Source organism: Anopheles moucheti, chromosome 3 (genome assembly GCF_943734755.1).
Source record: "Anopheles moucheti chromosome 3, idAnoMoucSN_F20_07, whole genome shotgun sequence".
Classification (NCBI taxonomy): domain Eukaryota; kingdom Metazoa; phylum Arthropoda; class Insecta; order Diptera; family Culicidae; genus Anopheles; species Anopheles moucheti.
In genome coordinates, this window is record NC_069141.1 from 87,980,928 (window position 1) to 88,002,507 (window position 21,580).

The 21,580-nt window shown below is 45.4% G+C and overlaps 1 protein-coding gene across 1 annotated transcript in view; it reads left to right on the plus strand.

Moving 5' to 3' along the window:
• LOC128302439 (semaphorin-1A) overlaps nt 1-21,580 on the plus strand; it is an 86,531-nt gene that overhangs the window by 51,512 nt on the left and 13,439 nt on the right. The window contains exon 2 of the mRNA XM_053039261.1: nt 12,069-12,152. The gene's annotated coding sequence lies outside the window, so the exon portion shown is untranslated. The remainder of the gene's footprint in view (nt 1-12,068; nt 12,153-21,580) is intronic.

Consider the following 21,580-nt stretch of genomic DNA (forward strand, 5'->3'; position numbering starts at 1 on the left):
ATCACCCGCTTCTGTTGATGGTGCTTTTGCTCCTTTCTTTGGGGCGTATCCCACGGTGAAAATTGTTTTCGAGTCGCTTCTGGTGCGGGAACTGGAGAAAGATCTGGTGTACTGGGATTTTACAGGTCGTGTAATGTGATTGTCCTGCCTGATGAATGATGTCCTCCAGAGGTTGAACCGCCAAACAGTGGTTTGCTTTCTTCTGCCAAGATCTCTTTATTTTATCTCATTCCACTACCACTGGCATTATTTTTACGGCTTTATAAAGAACCTGAAAGAAATAAATTGGAAAATATAACTCAATGACGGTGTGGGTTTTCCCCACGCTGACTTTCTTGTGTACCCAGGTCAGTCAGTGCCAAACCTTGGCGCTAAGTACCGTTCACATGGGTTGGATCATTTTTTTTTTCTACCATTCCGCCGTAAGGTGACATTTGCGTAATTGTCGACATTTACATGGTAGTGACGTGAATAAGGAGACCTAACACGAAGACGAAATGGCAAAGATGCACTCATCGCAATGGTTGGTGGCCAAACGGATGCAACGATGGTGCGTTACCTTGAAAACAGTGGCTCGATTAGTGAAGCGTCCGAAGATGAACTCGTCCACGTCCGAAACGAGCATAGTTTCGGATGGATTTTGTAGAATGAGGTGAAATTATTGTGGGCACCCTATGATACTACTGTTGCGTTAAGGGTAGGTCATTGTCATTAGGTTTGCGAGGAGGTGCAATGAGTGCAAGTTGCAGATGCACTTTCACATACGGTCACGTGAGAAAGCCTTCTCTGGACACATATGTCAAACTACAATTTAGATAGCATGCGGAAAACACAGCACGGCTTCCATATTGACGTAATTGGATAGGCAATTTGGGGGACTCTCAGTATCGCTACCGAGTTGTGCCACTCGATACCCCCGTAGCCCTTGCCAATGTTGGCGTTAATAATAATAATAATAATAATGATGGTGATGCCTGCAAAACCCGCTTCGAGCTGACGATGAAATTTAATACGTTTTTGTTGTTGGTACTACTGGAACCTGGGAACTCATGCGAGCGTTTGAAGCTGCCTCTGGGTATCGGGGCACATTGTGCGGCTGTGACAGGAACCATATGATTCCGAATTCGCCCCTTTCTGCTACGGTACATTATATCCGCAAAAATAATGTACACTACAGCTCCAAAAATTCACATGTCAGTGTGTGTTTTATTTTCGTTTTTCGGCAGTCCTTTGCTGTGTGCCGTCAAGATGGTTGATGTTTATCGTTTCGAGGCGAGGCGTGAATTTCTGTTCTGGCGCGACGAAGTAAGCTCGTGGAGATTTTGTTTTTCAACTCTCACCCCTTTTGTTCGACTCCACAGCAAACGAAACAACATTCTTCTATGCTGTCCGGCGAAATGATGGCACCCAGGCAAGCCAAGTACATGTGTGTGGAAGAAGCACATGTGTGTTTAGTTTTAATTTATTTAACACCGTCAAACATGATGCGTTCCAAATGCCAAAAGGGAACCAAATATTCCCTTCCATCGGTGTGGACGTAAAGATTTTGTGCACACATCGGGAACACGCGAAATGTGTATTTTTGGAACATGTGAAGATCAACATAAACAAGCAATCAATTATGTTAGAACCCATTTTTGCATATTGAAAGGGAGAAACATATTTCGGTGCCATCGGTTTTATTTTGTCTATCTATCAGCATTTGATTGGCTGCGATCGACGCTTCAATGGAAGCGAAATTATGCTCCATTTAATGTGATTTGACCTTAAGCAATCAAGCGGAATTGATTGGTTTGATGTGTGTCTGTGTGCGTGAACTCACGCTTGATTTCGAAATACCTGAGAGGAATAATTTATTTAATGTCAATTTTGATAAGCGAAGGCTACTTACTGTCGGAGAGGAAGCGATTTATATACTTTCCGAAACCTTGCTCTGTTGCATGTTAGTAAAAGGGTATGCGGTCATGTGTGCTGTTTTCACGATCAACGGAGATTGCCCTTGGCTGGGGGCATGCTAAAGCAATATTGGATTTAACGAGCAATGTAAAAAAACAAACACCGAAACGTATAAACAACAATGCTCCGGGATGCGAAAGAGCAACTAAATGAGCAAAACATAACCTCTACCAAAAAGCGGAGTGGTGGGCCCGGAACAGATGATGGGGGGACGGTTGGTTGCTCTCCGCGCTGCGGCGTTCGCAGAATGTGATCGCGTAGCACCAACGTTGACGTCTCTCTGTCTGGCTGTGCCTGGGGAACCGAACCGGGACCGGAAGTGGTAGATCAACGCGCACGAGTGAGTGTTGATCGATGCGTTCGACCGCGTTCGGTTTCTGTTGAGTGCGCAAAAACAAGACGCGAACAAACAAAAAATGCGACCATTGCCGTACATGCGAAGGGATCAGATGACGGGGCAGGCGGAACACAACACATCCCCGCACCCAGTTCATGCGTATGTGGAAACCGGACCGGGGAAGTAGGAAATATGTCACAGAAATCTAATGACGGACAACGTAGCGGCGAAGAAAAATTGTCCACCATTCATCTTCGAGCTCGTTCGGTCATACAGCAGGCTTTAATCACCGTAACCGGCCATTGCCGACGGTACGAGATCATCAGTTTCGATCAAGACAGTTCTCGCGATGATCGCGAGTTTGGCGAGTTTGTGACAAGGAGTGTAGCGTTTCTTTTACTTTTTATGTGCTGTTTGATTTTTTTTTGTCCATCATTCCATTCGATCCTCATCCACAGCAATCGAAGAAGTTTCTCGGGTACCACTCCTCTATCGGGTGTGTGCGAGCGTGTGCCGCGTAATCAATCGCTCTCAATGACTTTATTTCGAGTCGCGCATAGCCGATCCATCCAATCAACCCCTCCCGTTGGCAGCCGGGCCAGTACGCGAGGAGAAAACAGATTTTTGTTATTTTCTCGGCCGCTCATAAATATTTATCGCTTAACATGAATCGGGTCGACATCTCGCCATCGTTTGATAGGTTTTGACATGTCGCGATCGCGCGAGCCGGTGGTGCGATCGGTGCGACATTGTATCGCGGCAGTGTTGGGGAACGTAAGCATCATCGCCGGTTCGTACGATAATACTAATCCTGATGCCTGTGTTGCTGCTCGGGCTGGACAATTTATCTTAATTATAGGAAATGTATCGGGTTCAGCCTGTATTGCTGGAAGATGCCGCGGTTTTGCTCCGGCATTATCCGATCCGGTTTCAGTTACCCGCTGTCACCATCGACATCGCGATACTGGAAAGTGGAGCGATCGTTCAGGAACAGGCGCTCTAAATCGACTTATTCTAGGACGTTAGTACGCAGCTCGTCCGGCTGCGAAGAGTGACTGGTTGAATCAACGTCTTTCGGTGAGGTGATGATCGGGTTTTTTTTCCTACGAGCCTAACACTTACCCCCCACAATAGCGCTCCCATAGATTTTGAATGTAGAAATACCGGTTCCCGATAGCCTGGGACAGGTTTTCTTTGGTCGGCGAGTTTCTGAGAGCGATGTACAAAATGACCCGTCCTGGCTTTAGATTTCGTGGGTCCCGTGAAGATAAATCTTGAATTTGAAACTACAAAATCGTCCATCAAGCTAAATCGCCTATTTTATGCGGGTATGCGTGGCGGCAATATTATTCAAGGTAAATACAGCTAAACTGTGTCCTTCAGCGCTGGAATTCATCGTTTGAAGGATGGTTTGTTAAGCCTTCGGGCGCGCTGATTGATGCTGAATCATAAACAATCGTGCCTAGTGCATTCTGTATAAACAATTAGCCTCTTCTCGCAACGCTGCACCTGAGATGTCCATTAAGAATGCAAAGATTGATACGGTGCAGCACGTACCGAGAAGCGGGAGATGACAGAACGTTGGCGAATGTTAATTGTCGGTTAAATACGGTTTCCTGTCGCTCGGGTGGGTTTTAGGAGCGTTGATTAGATGCAAAGCGATGTGACCTGCGTCGCTTGTTGTCGTGGGCCCTTATTGCGCGTAAGCACTCGCTCTAAACTAGTACAACTGGAATAGTTTAGATAGGTTTTTCGCATCGAAGGGAAGTTCCGTTGCATGTAGAGAAGAGCCCTTGAAAAAGAATGTGATTTATAGCACCTAGTTTCGGTTTAATGATGAGAATCCCTTCACCGACCCTGCACTACTCATGGCTTTAAGAAGGTACTGAAGGAGTTGACCTACCGCGGTACACAATATCTACGCATCCAACAGGAAGGTTACGACAAAAGAGTTTAATGAATAGTTTTGTAGTGGTTTTTGGCCTTTTTTCTTGTACTACAACTCCCCTCCGGGTTTGGGGCTCGCATTCCGAATATCTCTGCGTCGAAGGTTACCCGTATTGACCGGGGCAATGATTTACACCGACAGCACGCGTTTGCGCCCGTGCGAGGTGTGTTGGGTAATGCTGCTGCCGGTCATTAAAGCCAGTCGGATATGAGGGTCACGTTGGCACCTTAGCGAACATTCCATTCTTGAAGACCTCGGACCTTCGCCAGACATGTAGTCGCCAACAGTGCGGCGATGTTGATGTTTTCGTCGCTGCAGCAAAAAGGACGATGCGAGCGAACTGCAATCGTAATCATCTTGCGCGCGCATCGAAGAGATGCCGATGTTCCTGCTTCGCCGTGGAAGACGATGGCCCTGTGTAGGGTAATGATATACCCTTTACAGTGATGGTTGTCTCTGAACCTGCACAATGCATCCCAAGAGAGTCGGAGTGGCCGCATCGGACCCACAGCATCACAAACATCCCCGTCACCTGTATCGAAGGTTAATTGCTGATTGAAATCAGCTGCTGTCGAACAGGTCAAAAGACTAAGCAGGTGATGGTTTGGAGGCTAACAAAACAACAGAAAGAAAAACATATATTTCTTCACCCAACAACTATGTTCAATAAAATGCTTAGACCTTCTGGGCCATTGTTGGTGTGCTCTGGCTCGGTCACACAGTAAACGTCAAATTTTTGACAGCATCCCATGGTAGGTCCCGTAGCAGTACGCGGGGAGCACCTCAATCGGAATTAATGTCGTAAAATAAACGTCGAAAACGAAAGCAATGCCACCACTGGCATTCGCACTCATTCTCATGAAAATCAAAACAGCATAGTGGAAAAATATATGGCAGAACAGGTAGAGCGAAAGGAAAAAAAATGTAAATACGCTAGCACGTTAAATAACCATACTGAAGCGGTCACATCAATCAATCAAATGAATACCACTGAAGAAGGCGTCTATAATAATGTGCGTGCGTTGCAACTCCACTTGGAGTCTTTTTTTTAAAGGCAGAACAATATTGGCTTGGCGTTTCACAACGTCATCGGCAGGGCGGTAGGTCTTTCAGAAAACAGAGGAAGTTGAAGTACAAAAAACCGTTTTCACTCTTCCGCTCCGTAAAGGTGCTCGCAAAGTGTTCGTCCAAGAACTTTGAGGCACCAATTAATCCATCATAAAGCTCAGCGGCGTACTATTGTGTCGTGTTGGATTTGTTTATTTTTGCTATTCTTCCGCGATAGCCTTTTTGTGTCCCAGCGGATCACATAGAAACTTGGAGCAGGTTATGATGAGGTGCTGCTGTTGATGTTTTGAATATATTTTTTCGGGTGAGATACTTCAACCCGCTTCTCAGTCTATTTTCTCGTATCCGCAGCGATCCTAAGCATCGCTTAATGGGGTTGAAACTTCTTGCGTCGTGTTCTCTTGGGATCCAAAACCGGCCAAACCGGACCTTTGCGGGTGTTTTGGTAACCTCCGCAATAAATTATTCATACAAACGTCTCGCTCACACACACCCGCCCTCCCTTGGTGCGCGGTTCCAGCATTAGAACCTTCCGCGGGTTTCGGTTTGCAAATGAAGGCACCTTTCAAGACCCGGCGCGATCTTGCGCGGTAGGTTCCTTTTATTGGACGACAGGTTGATCTTTTGTCTTTCAGCATCATCTGAGACCGCTCTCGTGATACGCGCGGGGTCTGACAGTTTTGCGCAGCGAGCATGTCGAGCCAGACACGGTGTCTCCGCGGTACTTTTCGTCGTTGTATGGTAAGTGTTTCTGTGGGACTCGTAGCGATGCGAAGGTCTGGATTAAGCATTTGTGGCAGTGTCGCCATGATGGCTGCCACCTTTTTGCACCGACACAACCCGGCGGATACACGGATGGTAGGATTTGCCGATGATGAATTCCGTACAGCGAGCACCGCGTGTCGACCTGACACGGACTAGAAGGCCTAAGATGAATCGCGCTGTGGGAAGAATCGATCCCGATTTTAGCGATGCGTCATTGGTGCCTCGCATTGGTCGATTGGTTTTGTGTGCCAAGTAGGAAGTGAGTTTTTGCCCACGGACAGCTGTCAGCTTTTGTTCCTCTTGTATTTCTTGTTTCGAATCTGGTTCGAAGAAACCTACGGCAAATAAACTTCAGTAACTAATTACTGATACGAATCGCTGCTACAGGTTAGATCAATCTAGGCATGTTACATCACCTCCCCCATCGATCATGGAGTGCTGATTAGGGTAGTGCGCAGGTATTTGCGACCGGTGAGAGATATATCCACCGTTTTTCGCTGGTGACAAAATGTCTCGTTCGAGTGCAGCTTCGAGACCTGTTCGTAGTCAGTCGATGCTGATCGATAGCTGCGAGTGGAGTGGATGGTGTCCCGGTTCCTGGTGCTTGATTGGTGAATAATTGCATCGCTTATTGGCCGATTGTATGCGGCATCCGAGTGCTTGATTAAAAGCAACACTTAACCACCCTCTTTGGCGAAGTCGGTTACTACAAAAAAACCCACCCTCGGTCAGTTCCATAAGGTGCACACTTCGCGTGTGTGTGCTGTGTTTGGGTAAAGTGTATGCACTCGGCTTGCCACCATGGAATGTGGTACGCTGGAATAGTGACTGGTCAGAATGCACCCAAGAAGAGCGACAAGTGATGTGTGGCAGGTGCTCCGTTGCGGGTCCTTTTGACCAGCATCACCCCAACGGGACGAACGTGACTGTGTGTGCCGCTGCGTTTAGTGTGGTAATTTATTGCGGTAGAACCTGACATGGTTAGAGATTCTGCAGCAGCAGCCAGGAGTGTAGTTAATGTTCGCGATTTAATCACAGTGCGGCAGCGGTACCGCGTACACTGTGCCGCCGGGTGAAGCAAAGTACGGTACGGACTCTAGTGAAACCTGTTACCCTTGTTGTTGGTTCACGAGGAGGCCACCCTAGTATGGGTATTTTTCTTTGCATTTCGAGGTGAGATATAATTTGTTGACAAGCGATCTAATGTTCGGAGTTTAGCATACGCGTAGATAGTAGGTTGTAGTAGAAACACTATCTCGGTCTGTATCCACTTGGACCGGGTAGAAGGTAAATCGATGTTCATTTAGTTCTTTAGTGCGAAATCCGATACGAAACGATATGTTCCTGAGGAGAAATGAAGAAAAATGAATGAACTAAACTTTGGAGAGGCACGTATGTCCTGTGAGACTAGGTGTATACCACAGCCTGCAGGTGTTGAATCTCGATAGAGTCTAGATGATGAATGATAGCTAAAAGCGGAATATAAATAATAAGAACCTGAAAGCCTCTATAAATTGCAAGGGTAATCAGCAACATCGGATGAGGTTGGTAAAGGTGGTTCTCATCTTCAGCCGACTGGTTTGGGGCTCATGAATTAGTTTGCATATTTTATCGAAACCGCTATTTATAGCCATAATCGGTGTTCCGGAACCGATAGAATAGCGTAGAAGATTACATTATATTTTGGACATTGTTAAACTTCTGGGGTTTCGGTGTAGGGAGTGAAGATTTATATCAGCTCAATTTGATTGTGAATGGAAATGCGTATTTTACCGTTCCAACCGCTTGTTCCATCTTTGGTTCGTGAAGGGGATTCGCCATAGAATTATACAAAATTAGTCACATATAATCGTGAGTACACGACGCACCAAAGACAGAGATCAAGGCAATGTACATAAACTAATCAATACGCCTAATCCTTCCACCGTTAGGTTCGATCATATCGTAGTGTGTTTAAACGTTAGCGTTTGAAGCGTTTGAGCGTTTCTTTCATAAACACCTTTTTAAGTCTCCTCGGGGCAGCTTGCAGCTGCGCCTTGGACGGGGCGCGCTGATCGGTTTCCGATGCGATAAGTGAAATGATCGAAGGCGTACGAAGGTGCAGATTTATACTCAATCGCCTTCGGACGTTACAACCCACACGAGCCCCGTATGCACGCCAGTCGCGTAACGCGCTACCGCGCCACATTGTCTGGAGAAGTTCTTGGTGTGTGCTTCGCGAGAGGGTCTAATGCACCAACTAACTTCTAACAGTTGCCGTTCTGCGTGTTGTTGTTGATATTGCTCGCTACCAACGACATCCACCCCCACCGATTGTGCTTGGTGAGTTGGTGTAGCGTGTGCGTTTCACACTGAGCAATTCATCCACCCAAGTGCATGCGGAGTTTAATTTGCGCGCACCTCAGCGATTGGTGTCCAAGTGGGACAGCAGTTGGGCGACGCTAGTAGACTGTACGACTGCCGTGTTTACATACCCTTGCGTCAGTACGCGTTTGACAGTTGACAATGGAAGTGATCGTATGGAGTAGAGTGTGTTGTTCTAAGCGTTGAGAAATCGTTTTCAGTGTGGAGGGAATCGCATCGCACGTCCTCGGTGATATCGTTCAGAGCGAGGTTGAAAATAAACGCGAGATATCTAGAGTGGTGTTACAGTAGATACGCAGCCGTTGACCTTCCACAATTTCGTGATCATTCCCTGACGGTGCTTAGCATGCGTGCGTTTATGTGTAGTTGTGTATAAGACGTAGAGTTCGTTACTCGAGGTGATTGATAACCGTTTCACCCTGGGGGCAAGGTTGCTTCTCGTTGGCGGTTCCCTGCCGATGGTTGAAGAAACGTAGTGTAAACTTGAGAGTGACAGTGAAGTGACCCAGCCGCAACACTGCCACAATCTTTTCTGCTTCTGCTGTAAGTTCCAGTGCCCACACCGCCTCGAGTGTCAATAGAATAATTTGAACGATAAGCGAAAATCGTGCCGAGGGTTCATGGCACGCCACCGGATAACTTCGAACTCTGCCGTGTGTCGGCGTTGCGTTAATGTGCGTTTAATTTAATTGAGTTTATAAACTGGTGATCCCGCATGATGCGGGGTGTGCGTACCACCGGAAAGCGGGTTTAAGTAGGCAGATGTAATACCGAAAGAACCAAAGAAAGGCGGATTTGCGCACATTCTCTTGTGTTTTGCGTCCACACCCCGCAACCCGGAGCGATTTCGTTTGTCACGAGCCAAAAAAAATGAAACCTCATTTTCGGAACAATGCGCGAATCGGATTGATGAACCGATCAAGATCACGCGGTACGGAAGTGGTGGAAATTAGAGCAATTGTCACGATGCACGATCTCATCCCGCAGCTTCGCGCAAAACGCGGTCACAAATTTCCATCCAAGCCAGTGGGGTAGTAATTCAATTACGGTGACTTCTTCATTTCCGACCGCGCCAATGTGGACGCGGTGAGCCATGAAAAACCACTCTTTCGCGGCCAACATTTTGGCCGCCGGGTGTGTGTGTGGGACACGTTTTTCCGCACATTAGACATGCTCCAGTTTGTGCAATTAATTTTTTTGTTTCGTTCGGTTTTTCTTTTCATTTTGATGAAGCGATTTCTCACGATGGACACCTTCAAACGTGAGGATTATCGTCTCTTTCCGCTCCAGTACCCATCCATCCAGTGGGTGGGCACACCAAAGTGGCCAATTTGTAGAAAAGCGATCAACGGTGCGCGCTAGACATTGGCGTATTGGCTATGGATAGCGATCGGAAACCATTCGCGGTTAGTGGTGCTTGTGATTGACATCATTAAGCGAATATGACAGAAGCGGTGGGGGTGTTGTTGTTGGTCGGACTTGAGGTCTATGTGAAATGAGATTTTAATGAGTCAATCAATATTTCATATTCATCCGCACCAAGTGGCGGAACGGTGCAAATCCTCTTCTGCCCCGGTGCTCAAAATACGGTACGGTTTATTTCGCGTTTGACATTTGCAGAACGTTCTGCTTCACGGAACCTCGTAAAACGTTGGGGATTGCGTTGCGAATCATTCATCGGAACGTTCTAATCCTTCTGCGCGAGTAAGAGTTTAATGTTTAATTCTGTCGCCCGTAGTACCGATCGACCGCACGAGATCGTACGATCTGAGTAGGAAGACGTTGATGGGGTGCCTAGAAGCTATTATGCCTAACGTCTTTTTGTAAAGCTTCTTCAGACGGTAAGCTTCGCAAGCAGTGCAAAGAAGAACAATCTTTTTATGATTTTATTCATAATTTTATTGCTCCCATAAAGTTGTGGAATGTTCCACTAGCCTTTTTTCTGGTTCCTGCTTCTTAATCATTTGCGACAGACGGTTAAAATGAGATTTGCTTTTATTGTACAGTACACGCTTTAATGCGTCCAGTGACATTCGCCTATTATTAAATGTTAATGAGTCTAAATCATGATTGTTGATACGCAATATCCGTTTGTAATTTAAGCGAAAGATAATGCGATTTTGCAACCATAAGAGAATATTTTGTAGCAAACGTTTGATTTGGATTTTTTCTCCTTTTTGGCAGAGATTTTTTGTTTACATAGGTGTAAATATGACACTATAAATCTTCAAATAAAATCTTTTTCACCATACTGTTCTGTAATTCTATCTCTCGTGGACGATACCAACCTTCTCCTCCCTCTTCACTCGAAATCCTCGGTAGCTAACAGGATCGGAATGATTGATCAGCGTAGCGCGTGCGAGACATATGCACCCTGCAATATAAAATAATAATAACCATCATGACGAACATCACCGCGCCTAACGATACGACCAACAGTGTCTCTTTCCGCTCCCCGGCAGCTTCCGGAAATGGTGCGTTCTGTCTCTTTGTTTTTCGTTCACCCCTCCCGGTCGAAAATCGTTGCATTTTCGGGTGCACGATTGATGCACGGCTTAAGTGTACGCACGCGACAAACGTATCGTGTTACGCTGTGCGCACATTTATTTATTTACGATACGACACCGCCAGAGCCCGGCGATGCATTCCGTACGCGAATGCACAGACGATCAGAGATAATCATTCATCTTGTCCCGAATGTCCCTTTCGTACCGCACACTCGATGGTGGCTGCTGGCGTTACGTTTCTTTTTTTTTGCTTCTCTTCATAGTTTATGTTTTGGTTTGATGCTTTTCGTCTTGCTTGTCCGTGTGGCGTGTGTACGGAATGGGAAATTAAGAATAGAACGGCGGAAAAAAGACACCAAACCCGAAAACATCAGGATAATATTTTTTGCGCAATCGTTCCTGTGGCATCATCCTTATCGCGTTCCGTCTCAGCGTTAACTTCGCCGTGTTCTGTTGTGGTCGTACGTCATTCCCAGGTCTCTGCTACATCTTGATGCATTTTGTATGCACCGAAGCAGCTGGTGACATAAACTAGCAGCTCATTTTATGGCGATTGTTAGCGCTGTGGAAGGAAGAACAGCTCAAGAAAGAAGGAAGCTACCGAGAGCGGTCGGCGTGTTGCCTGCGGGACACTCAAATCATATTGGCATATGTTCATGTGTTTGAACACTATGTTTAAATGCGTGGCACGTGCGCACCGTGTTTGCATCATGCGCTGTTCGTGTCCGGGGAAAATTGTTGATGCAGCTTTTCGATGCAAGGCAACGCACAAAACGCTTAACTAACCTGGATCCTGTCGAGGCAATTCTGGCACACCTGCCCCTGTATATTGAACCGGTGTGTATATTCGGTTGTCCAATTTCTTACTTTGAGTTCCGTTAAGCTTAACCGTATCCAGGTGATTGAGTATACCGCACAGCGTGAGAGGGAAACGGAAGAAAAGGAAGAACGGTCTTATCGCCCTGGCTTGGAATTATGAGTTTTTTTTTGTTGTAAAATTAAATTTAGATTTACAAAATCGTCTCATGCTACGAAGATGGCCAGAGTAGTAACTGGAGCGTGGCCCTTTTCCCTGCTGATGTTTTCATTTTCGTCCTTCTTTTTCTCCCGTTTCTTTGTTTAGGTTCCAGACGTCTGATTCGGGTCGGGTGGTTTAGGCCAGTCATAACACAGCCGTCCGCCGACTTGGGGAAAACAATTGTGAGAGGTAAGTTAAGACGCTGACGATGTGTTTAGGGGGTGTATAAATTCTACGTTACTAAATCTAAACCGAAAACACCGCCCAGCAGCTTGCATGCTGTGTGTGTTTTACCAATCGAAACCGAGTGACCTAATTTGCTGCGTTACAGCCCGTTTCCGGGTTAAGTGAGCTGCGAGGGGGAAGGGAGTGTTTGCGGGGCGGGAATGGATCTAAATTTTCACAGCAAACATCTTTGCCGCCTGAACTCTCCTCTCTTTCCCTAAGTTCAATTGAATTAAGTGGAAGTATGATTTAATTTCCACGTGTGGTCTTTTCCACCCGGGAGTTTGTTTTTCATCGTCACCGATCGAGATTTTCCACACCACGCCGTAACGCTCATTTTCGGTGCGTTTTTGTATTTTGTTTGCGGCTACTTCTTTTTGGTTCGCGGCTCTCGAAGCTCTCCCCCGTGGAAATCCACCTTCACCGCCGTGGAGTGCCAGATATTCTGTGCAATTAGCAGATTATTACGGTTAATCGTGATGGAAATGGATGATCATGAACACACGATCATGAAGATGATGATGATGATGGAGGTGTGTTGTTGCGAAACACAGCGAACAATGTTGCCAAGCACAATGTGGTGAATGGCATCGCGCGAAAACACAAGTAGCGCATCGAAGCATAATTCGGTTGGTTACAAGAGGGCTTCTTTTTTCCCTATATTTGAGCTTGTTCAGCTGGTATGGCATGGTATTAGAATTCCGATCCACGAAAGGGTATTTTCTTTGCTCAGATTTTGAGCGCTGCAAGCTAGGGAGAGGGCAAGAAGCGTGCCAGCAGTGTGGTATTGATCTATTAAAACAAATCCGCTAGATCACTGGGTCATAGATGGGGCAGGTGTAGCTTTAATGGTGGAATGTTATTTTGTTAGCGGGGCCAAATGGTTTATTTACCGTTCGGCTTGAATAAGTGATAGTTAGTTGGAATGAGGGGGATGAAAATGCACGATACACTGCCACTGGTGGTATTGGATGGATTTGATCATTCAAACACGAATAACAGAGAAGATGCTACAGAAATGGAGACTTTCAATGAAAATGTTAGCAGAAATTGAAATAATATTCAATTATACGCAATCAGTACCGGAAACAACCCTCGAAAAATCCCACGAACATATAAAACTGTTTTATTTCGTTCAACCTTCAAGACATGTCGATGCTGTGTTCCAAAAAAACGCGTTTGAAACTTATTGTTAAAAATTGACAAAAACCCCCTTTTAAAAGCCCCCTTCGGAATGTGTTGGCCACCCACCACCCTCTACCTTCGCTCCACCGCTAATTGCATTCACCCCATTCGCACTTGCCTGCAAATCCGTCCTAAACGGAGCGTAATTGTTATTTGCCTTTTTGTCTGGGTCGGGTATAGTTTGGTAATAATGAATGGGTGAGGCCGTGGTTTTGTTGTATCGCATGCAAAACAAAAGGACAATCGTGGGCTTTTCGCAGTTCATATCCGTCCTGTCCTCTGTGCCTGCGTCGCACGCCCCATGCGCAGGGGATGGTTTATTTTGTGTTTGTTTTGTTGTCAAAATGAATGTCACCTTCAGTGAGGGGAAGATAATTGGAGCCCAAAAACCGCATTTGACGTGATCCGCCGTGTACGTTGGTGGACGTTTGATGGAATGTATGCAAGAAATGCATAAACATGCAAACTATCTAACACAAGTTTTATAAGGCCATTTTGTTATGACAGAAAATAGTGAATAAATCAAGCAAGTTGCACGATTTGTTTGGTTACAAATATTTAAAATGATGTTATTTTTTGAACGTATCCAACAAAAAAGTTATGCAATCTATACAATAAAATGTTGCGCAATCTCATAGTAAAATCCAAAACTCCGGCCTACGGCACCGCGTAAAATGAAACGAAGGTAACTTCAAAAAACGTAGGCCATAAAACCTCAATAGACGGCTGTCCGCTAATTTGCAGCTCCCAAAGCTTGGCTTGCGGTGGGTTTTGCGTGGCAAATAATCTCACCTAAGCCATCCTCAGTATGGTAATCTAAATCTCTGAACACACAGACGCCGGTTTCACACAGAAAAGCCCCACCGCCGTGTGCTGGTGTGACATTGTCACCATATTGGCCATTGTGTTGCCGTAGGTGACATTGAAACGTCGCGTGCAATATTCAAACACGTCCCGAACTGTGGTGCAAATCTGCAGTCAAAATCACACAACTTTGAACCAGAGCAGTAATACTAGAGGAATAGAAAAATCGCACAATAAAAAGCTGGAAAAAATAACGGCATTCAAATAGAGCACACGAACGACGGTGGCTTTTTTTGACGATTAGCGACTTTTTGCAAACAAAACCGTTGTTCTAATGGGCGCCTCGTTTTGTCACTAAATACAGTTTGAAGCCGTGGTTTTATTTGTTCCGTCATCTTTTCCTACTATTGTACAAATTGGAGCAAATGTAGATGCCGCTAGATGTAACGGAATGTTGCGTGCCGTTTTGTTCCTTTTCTTCCCTCCCAATGAAGCCCCGAAGTTGCGCTTACGATCGGTAGGGTAGGGCTTTGGTTGATTTGGTTTGTTTGCTATTTCTCTATTATTTAATTATGGAAACAAAGTCCCACACCCAGTGTCGCGTATGCAACGCACGCATATCGTACCCCTCCGAGCACTTGCTGAGGTCCGAGCGGGGTTTTATGTAAATAAGGTTAGATCACACGGCGGGCCGTGTTGTTTTGTATGACACCTGCACCGACTGCACGATGACGGTGTTCTTGATGATGGGCGATATTATTTCAATGGTGCGGTTGCGATGGCAGTGGTAGCCTCGATCGAACATTGATCACTACGGTGGGGAATGATTGAGAGAAAAGAGAGAGAGCGAGATAGGGTGAATGAGAAAAGACACGCGAGCATAGTGAATGGAGGAACCAAAAATAACCCTAAACCGAGGATTTTATTCGATGTAAATCACCTGTCGACATTGCCGGCGTCACTCGTCGGAGCATCATCATTTTAATGTATGGCCGTACCCATTCGTTAATGTGCCCACCCCTTTACCTACCCCACAAACGGAGGAGGGCGCAATGGGGCAGATGTAAATAAATAATGCGCCTCAGTTTGTTTACCCTCCCTGCGTTGCTGCGTTTTTGGATTCGGAATCGATTCTTCATGCATACGCGTCTATTTTAATTTTTCTTTTTTGTATTATGACTGCGTAAGTTGCTTTAGGTTGGCTAGCCTTAACCTGGCAGAAACGAGATATGAAGAAAATAACAAAGTTGTCCCTTAAGACAACCTGCCTGAACTTGTATCGTGTATGCAACATACATCTCGTGGGGTGTGTGTTGATTTAACATTTCTTTTGCTTCCATCCGTCGCCGAGGCTCCGCCGTTGTTCCCGTTGACATTTATCGGCGACGTGCCTTGGCGCGTAAATCGGATAATTTTACGCCGCAACCACAACAGAGTGCGCCACGCTGCGTCAATATAATTACACCAGAGCCGCGAAATGGCAATTTCCACATGACGCTGGGTGTAAGGTTTTAATTTAATCGGTAAACCGCTGTGTTGTCGATTTGTTTTGAACAGATGAAGCCTTTTGAGGTGAACAAAAAACAAAGGGGAAACTTTATAGAAGAACAATAGACAACCGACAACATCCGCGACAGCATGCGAAGCAACAGAAGTGGACGCATCCACACCGAGCTGTCTAATTTGCGTATAATCGTGCTCGTGGGATTCACGCGGGAAGATGTCAAATGGGGTATTTATTATCTGCCAGGAGATGAATGGGATGCGTGTGCGTCACAACCGTGCGAGCGGGGGTCACCGTGGAGTGTTTATTGGCTACCGCGCTAAACAAGAAAAAATAAATACACCCAATAAACAGCTCTTTTTCCCAATATGCACAATGCCATGCATACGATGCCGGTCCGTGTTTGGGGAAGCGCATCGGTTGCACGGTTGCACGAGCTTGTTTGATGCATTGTTTGTCTGGTGGGAAAGGAAGGAATTCAAAATGTGTGGGTACAGTCATGTTTTGACGCACCGGTAACGATCGGATCCGTCTGTCGGATTCGTTTTCCACCTAGCTTTCGGTGCATTGTATGGAGAAACAGAGGGTTGTTTGGTTTTATGTTGACAGCATGAGCATTTGTCCAGTCTTTTGAATGGGCGATGGGAACAGATAATTAGGTTATCAATTAGTCGGCCCCTGCTTTGTGCTGGGCTAGGTAATTTCTGTAATCGCTCAATCTATGCAACAGCGTCATTGTGATTCACTGAGCCTAAATGTATGCAAAATGCAATGCAAATACCTTCAAATCACTTCATGTGGTTAGCTTAATAAGCTAAAATAAAATTTCGTAAATTTTACTTTGTTTTTGTAGAGTGTACACACTGAAGCTCAAATCCTTAAGTATATAAAATGTATAATGACGCAGCCACAGAAAATTCCACTCGAGGAAAGCGACCGGATGAGTTGAAAATGGATCATGAACAAATACTTGATTGAATGCCAACTGTGTCAGCCCTGTCGTCCCAGGCGTACAATTTCCCAACCGTGCTTCGATCGATCGGAAGCTGGATTTGTGTGTTTCCCAGCAGCGCGATCCGAACCGGGTGGTCCACCAGACACGGGTGAATATGTGAGAGCTTAATTCGGTAAAGGTTACCAGACGGGCGTGAACGCCGTTCCGCTGCATCCTGTGGTGTGCGATGGGGATGAACTCTCGTGGTGTTGGTGGTGGTCTATGAACTATTTTTGGATACACGAATTCGGTCGTTCGGTCGTTTCTTTCATTCAGCCGAAAACCCCCATGCACAATTTGTACTTTGTGTCTGTTGCATTCCGTTATCGACCAAGCGTCAGCTCAGCTCTCCCGGCGTGTTTGGCGGTGGAAAAGCGGATTTTATTTTTGACACATATTTTGTGAACATTTTCTGGCTTTCTTCCGCTTTTTGCCATTCATTTTGTTCGCGTTTGTGGTGGCCCCATTATGATAGCAGAATTTTGGGCACTGACAATTTTTGATGGTTCCGGTTTAATTTTGATTCCATCACTCCTTTGCATTCGCTGCCGCGCTGTGTTCGGTGTGGTGGTGTAGAATATTTTAACTGCCAACTCAAAATCCGGGCCATTAGGGCAATGCGGTTGCGGTTGTGGAATTCAATCAGCCACCAGCACGAAGGAAAAAAAAGGGCGCAACGCTTCAAACGCTTCGGCCTAAAATTGGAAGTGATCCGTTTTTCAACACGTTCCCCATCATCATCATCATAAATCAGGGACGATGTGGATGTCTGTGGAAGAATTTGAGGAGGTCATAATTTAACTTCTTCTAGAAGTGGTTTGCAGCAGTTTAAAATTTGTTGTTACAGTGAAGAAGTGAGGAAGCGTACGTCATTTAAATGTGCTTTCCTGCTGGGTGGATTTGAATGGCGCGGCGTTTCGGGCCCTGCTCTCCTTACAGGTGGCACACTAAATTGGGCATTAAACGGCAATAAAAGATAATGAGTCGTTTAACGAACTTACGATATGGGAATGGAATTTTGTGTGTGTTTTAGTTGGTGCATTTTAAAGAAGAAACCGCTGGATGAGACATTGAACGATCGTGTTCATTTGCTATCGTAACAAAAAATCGTTATTATCAAGCATTAGTATTGAATAATTAAAAGCATCACGAACGTGCTCGTGAATGTTTTGATAAAAAAAAAACATTACAAAAACTTTCGTTTGCATGTTACCGTGACATTGAACCAACGTTTAAAACCCAAATTATGCACTGTGCAAACATTTACATCACAATCGCCCAAACCCCTTTTTTCCGGCTGGTTCATTGTGCCGGTGAGAAGCGAAAAGAAAGCACTCAGTCGCTCGTTACGCTGCAACAACGCTAACGATATTATTCCTTACCGGTTGTACAAATTATCGTACTAAAAAGGGCACGATTAAACGGTGCTGATATGTTTGGGCTTTTTTCCTTTCTTCGTTGAATTTTCGTTGCACTTTTCGGCTGTCTAACGGTGAAAGTAATAGTGAAGAGGATGCTTTGCGTGCTGCGTTTGGCCACCCGAGCGACGGGCGCGCTCACCTGGGGTGGAAAGATGGGAACGTCACGAAGATGTTTTATTAGTTAGCAAGCCACCCGTTACATACCCGCCTGTTTGTAACTGCCTTGAGACGTGTTTATAAGCTGACGTTTTGTAAGAAACAATAATGCGGCCGTCTAAGCCGTTTTTGTTGTTGCCGGTGTGGTGGCCAGCACGCTGGGTGGTGTGGAGCCCGATGGGAAGAAGTTTTTCCTCTCCCCCCCTTGCTGCTGTTGTTTATCTTCTCCCCCCACCCCGGCTTACCACTAACGTTATTTTATTATTAGAGTTACGCAGCTCATTAATACGCGAGCGGCGGCTACTAAAACTCCGTCGCTGTAAAACGCAGCGGGCCCCCATGTGCACTGTCGTTTGTAAATGAGTAATGTGGAAGCTTGTCTAAGGGATTTCTTTTACGTCGAGTGTGCAATCTTTCGCGATGCATAGAGGGGCAGGTCAATATAGCGTGGTTTAGTGAACCGTGAAGGAGTTAAGTGAGGAAAAAATACATGAAGCTGCTCATTAAATGTAGCCGGTACTTAAACGATTGTAGCGAAAGCGTACCTCGTGCATGCCGTCGAGATGCTCCTTCGAAGAAGAAAAGGTAACGAATTACAGTGCGTTGCTGCTCGGTTGTTGCCCGTTATGAAGAAGGTTTCGTGTTGCATCAGGGGGTTTTTTATATTTTATTTTCGGCATTCGTTTCGGCTGGTTTATAATAAAAAAAAAATGATGGTGATCATCATCCCCTTTCGAGACGAGGTACCCGCTTAAAACGCAAATAACAACCAACGGGAAATGACGGCATAATTTTTACGGGCTTGCCTAAAGGTTGCAAGGGTTTATTGTAGTTGAAACTGGTTTTTCCTTCTTATTTGGGATAGAAACATTATTCTTGCATGAATTATGTTAAGTTTTGTGACTTTAAAGCGACCCAATGCAGATCATATCTCATTTTTAATAGTTCATGATAAAAATGTATGTGACCTTATAAAGAATTCTTTCCGAGGGGATTAATTGGTATTTCTAGTAGAATTGGATCAAGGCCTCGTAACATAAACATGGCGACAATCAAGGCTAACAGTTGCTCCCTAATATTAATTTACCCACCAATAGGCACGTTTCAAACTTATCAACACAATTGCACACATGCCTCCAATAAATTAGTGCAATGAATGTATACTACCCTTAACAACCAAACAACCCCCCGCATAGTATAGTCACGCCAGTTCGTCCATAGCGCCACCGGACCCTGCTGTCATAACACATAGGGAACATAAATTTAAATTACGCATTTATTCCGCATTCGCCCATTTCTTTTGCATGCGAATCGATTGCATGTGAGTACTGGAAACTGCAGCACGATGTGTCATCCATCCCTCGGCGCTTAGTAGAAACGCCGCCACCACCACCAGGGAAGGGTCAGTCTGTCAAGTGGCCAAAGAGATTTTGCAAACATAAGAAAGGGTTCGTCCCGTTTTATGTGAATGAAGCTACGCCACCGTATTAGCATATTGTTTATTTGTAATAATGCACCGAAAAAAAACACAGACACACACCAGTTTGTTTTCCATCGCCCTTCTGCTTACGACAAGCGATATGCTTTGGATGAGGAAGATAGATGATACTCTGTATTTTCTCGCTTTGAACACCCCTTTTGGCTGCGCATATATAAAGTGGAAAATTAATAGGGGGAATAACACCATTTTCCCACATGCAAATGTGCACATGACCCCTATAGGAGCGATCCGACCTGAAGAAATGACGTAGTTTTCCCCGTCCCCGGTGTGTAATCCGGGATGTAACGAATGCTAATATCGAATTTAACATTCTAATTAAAATGCACCCCATGTTCGGTTTGGAAAAGGGTCGATTGAAGTTGAGGAAAAACTAAGATCTAGAAGGGAAATGTCCGTGGAAAGAACAAAAAACGCTCCGAAGCTAATGAGTACGATCGTGTACTAATGGAGGTAAATTTGTTGTGAGTGTTTGTTCTGTGTGCATCATCACCCTTTTCTCGACGAAGAAGTTGTGTTGTCAGCAACATGTCGCATTACACGAGAAAGGTGTGTAGGGTTGTCTTCTTATGCGCCTTACCTATACCAGAAGGGTCAACAGAAGGAGTACCGTTGGTGTGCTCCATTAGAATAATGTTAGTTTCCTTTGACTGAACCATTTGACACAATGTTCAATTATTGATTAAGCAGCAATAGCTCGTTCAGGAAAATCAGAATATTTCCCATCAGCTCTGGTTTGACAATGTCTTCAATGTCGCATCTTTACTCCTTTGCGTTACAACGTAATCGTTGCGTATATGAATTACCAATGTTCTGTTTGGTTTTAAGTGGGATATCGGATATCAGTTTTCCACACATTGCCACACTCGCGCATTTGCTTACAGCCAGTCAACGCTAAGTGGCACCACTTAAGGGTTTACAATTTGAGGTTAAGGATGACGGTCGCCTTCCTTTCGAGAAAATGGTTTTACAGCATGCCTCACCGAGAAGCCCTCGTCTAGCCACTCTATGTGGGATGGTGGTTCGGATGTACGGTGACACAGGAATCTTTGTTTCACGGCCAAACATACCACTCGACACGTGACGATTCCCATTCCGCCGGTTTGGGCTTACTGTACTTTTTCTCTCCGTTTTTCAAGTGCAAACGATGGCTCCACTGAGCATTTGTTTCCACATGGATCGACCAAACGAAGTGAAATGACATCGAAACACCATTCTCTAAGCCGAAAAGGGTTGTACAAAGGAAAAGCCGAAGGATGGAAGAAACCATAGGAAAGTTCTGGCTTGAACCTAACCGCAATTCCGGCCGAAAAAGGGTCGTACTTTGTGTGCAAATGTCAGCCCCCTCGGTACAGAGTCGCGCACAGTGCGCCAGGTCTGGAGGTTTATGCAAAGGTCAGACGAAGCGTGATTTGTTATCGATTAAATGAATAATATAGCCGGTAAGGGTAAAACAAAAGGTATGAAAGGTTGGTCAGGTGGTTGGCACTGTTTGCGAGTTTTGTTTCACCTCGCATTCAGTTTCTTTCTCCGACTCCGGATGGAAGCATGTCCGTACGGCGTACTCGTGACGGCAAACCAAAAAAAGCACACCTATCGGACGTCCCCCTGGGTTCCAGTTTGGAAAGACATTGCTGACCCACTTCGCAGCACACATACCCACCGATGGTGCCGGCCCACATTTGGAGGCCAACACTTTGCAGCCGGAAGAAAGAAGGTACACCCTACATATTTTATGCTGATGAGAGTGGCCAAACGTGTTTTTTCTGTGTGTCTGTGCTTCCTCGCTGCAAAATCGATGCAGTTTCAGCATCATCTTTCCGAGCAGGT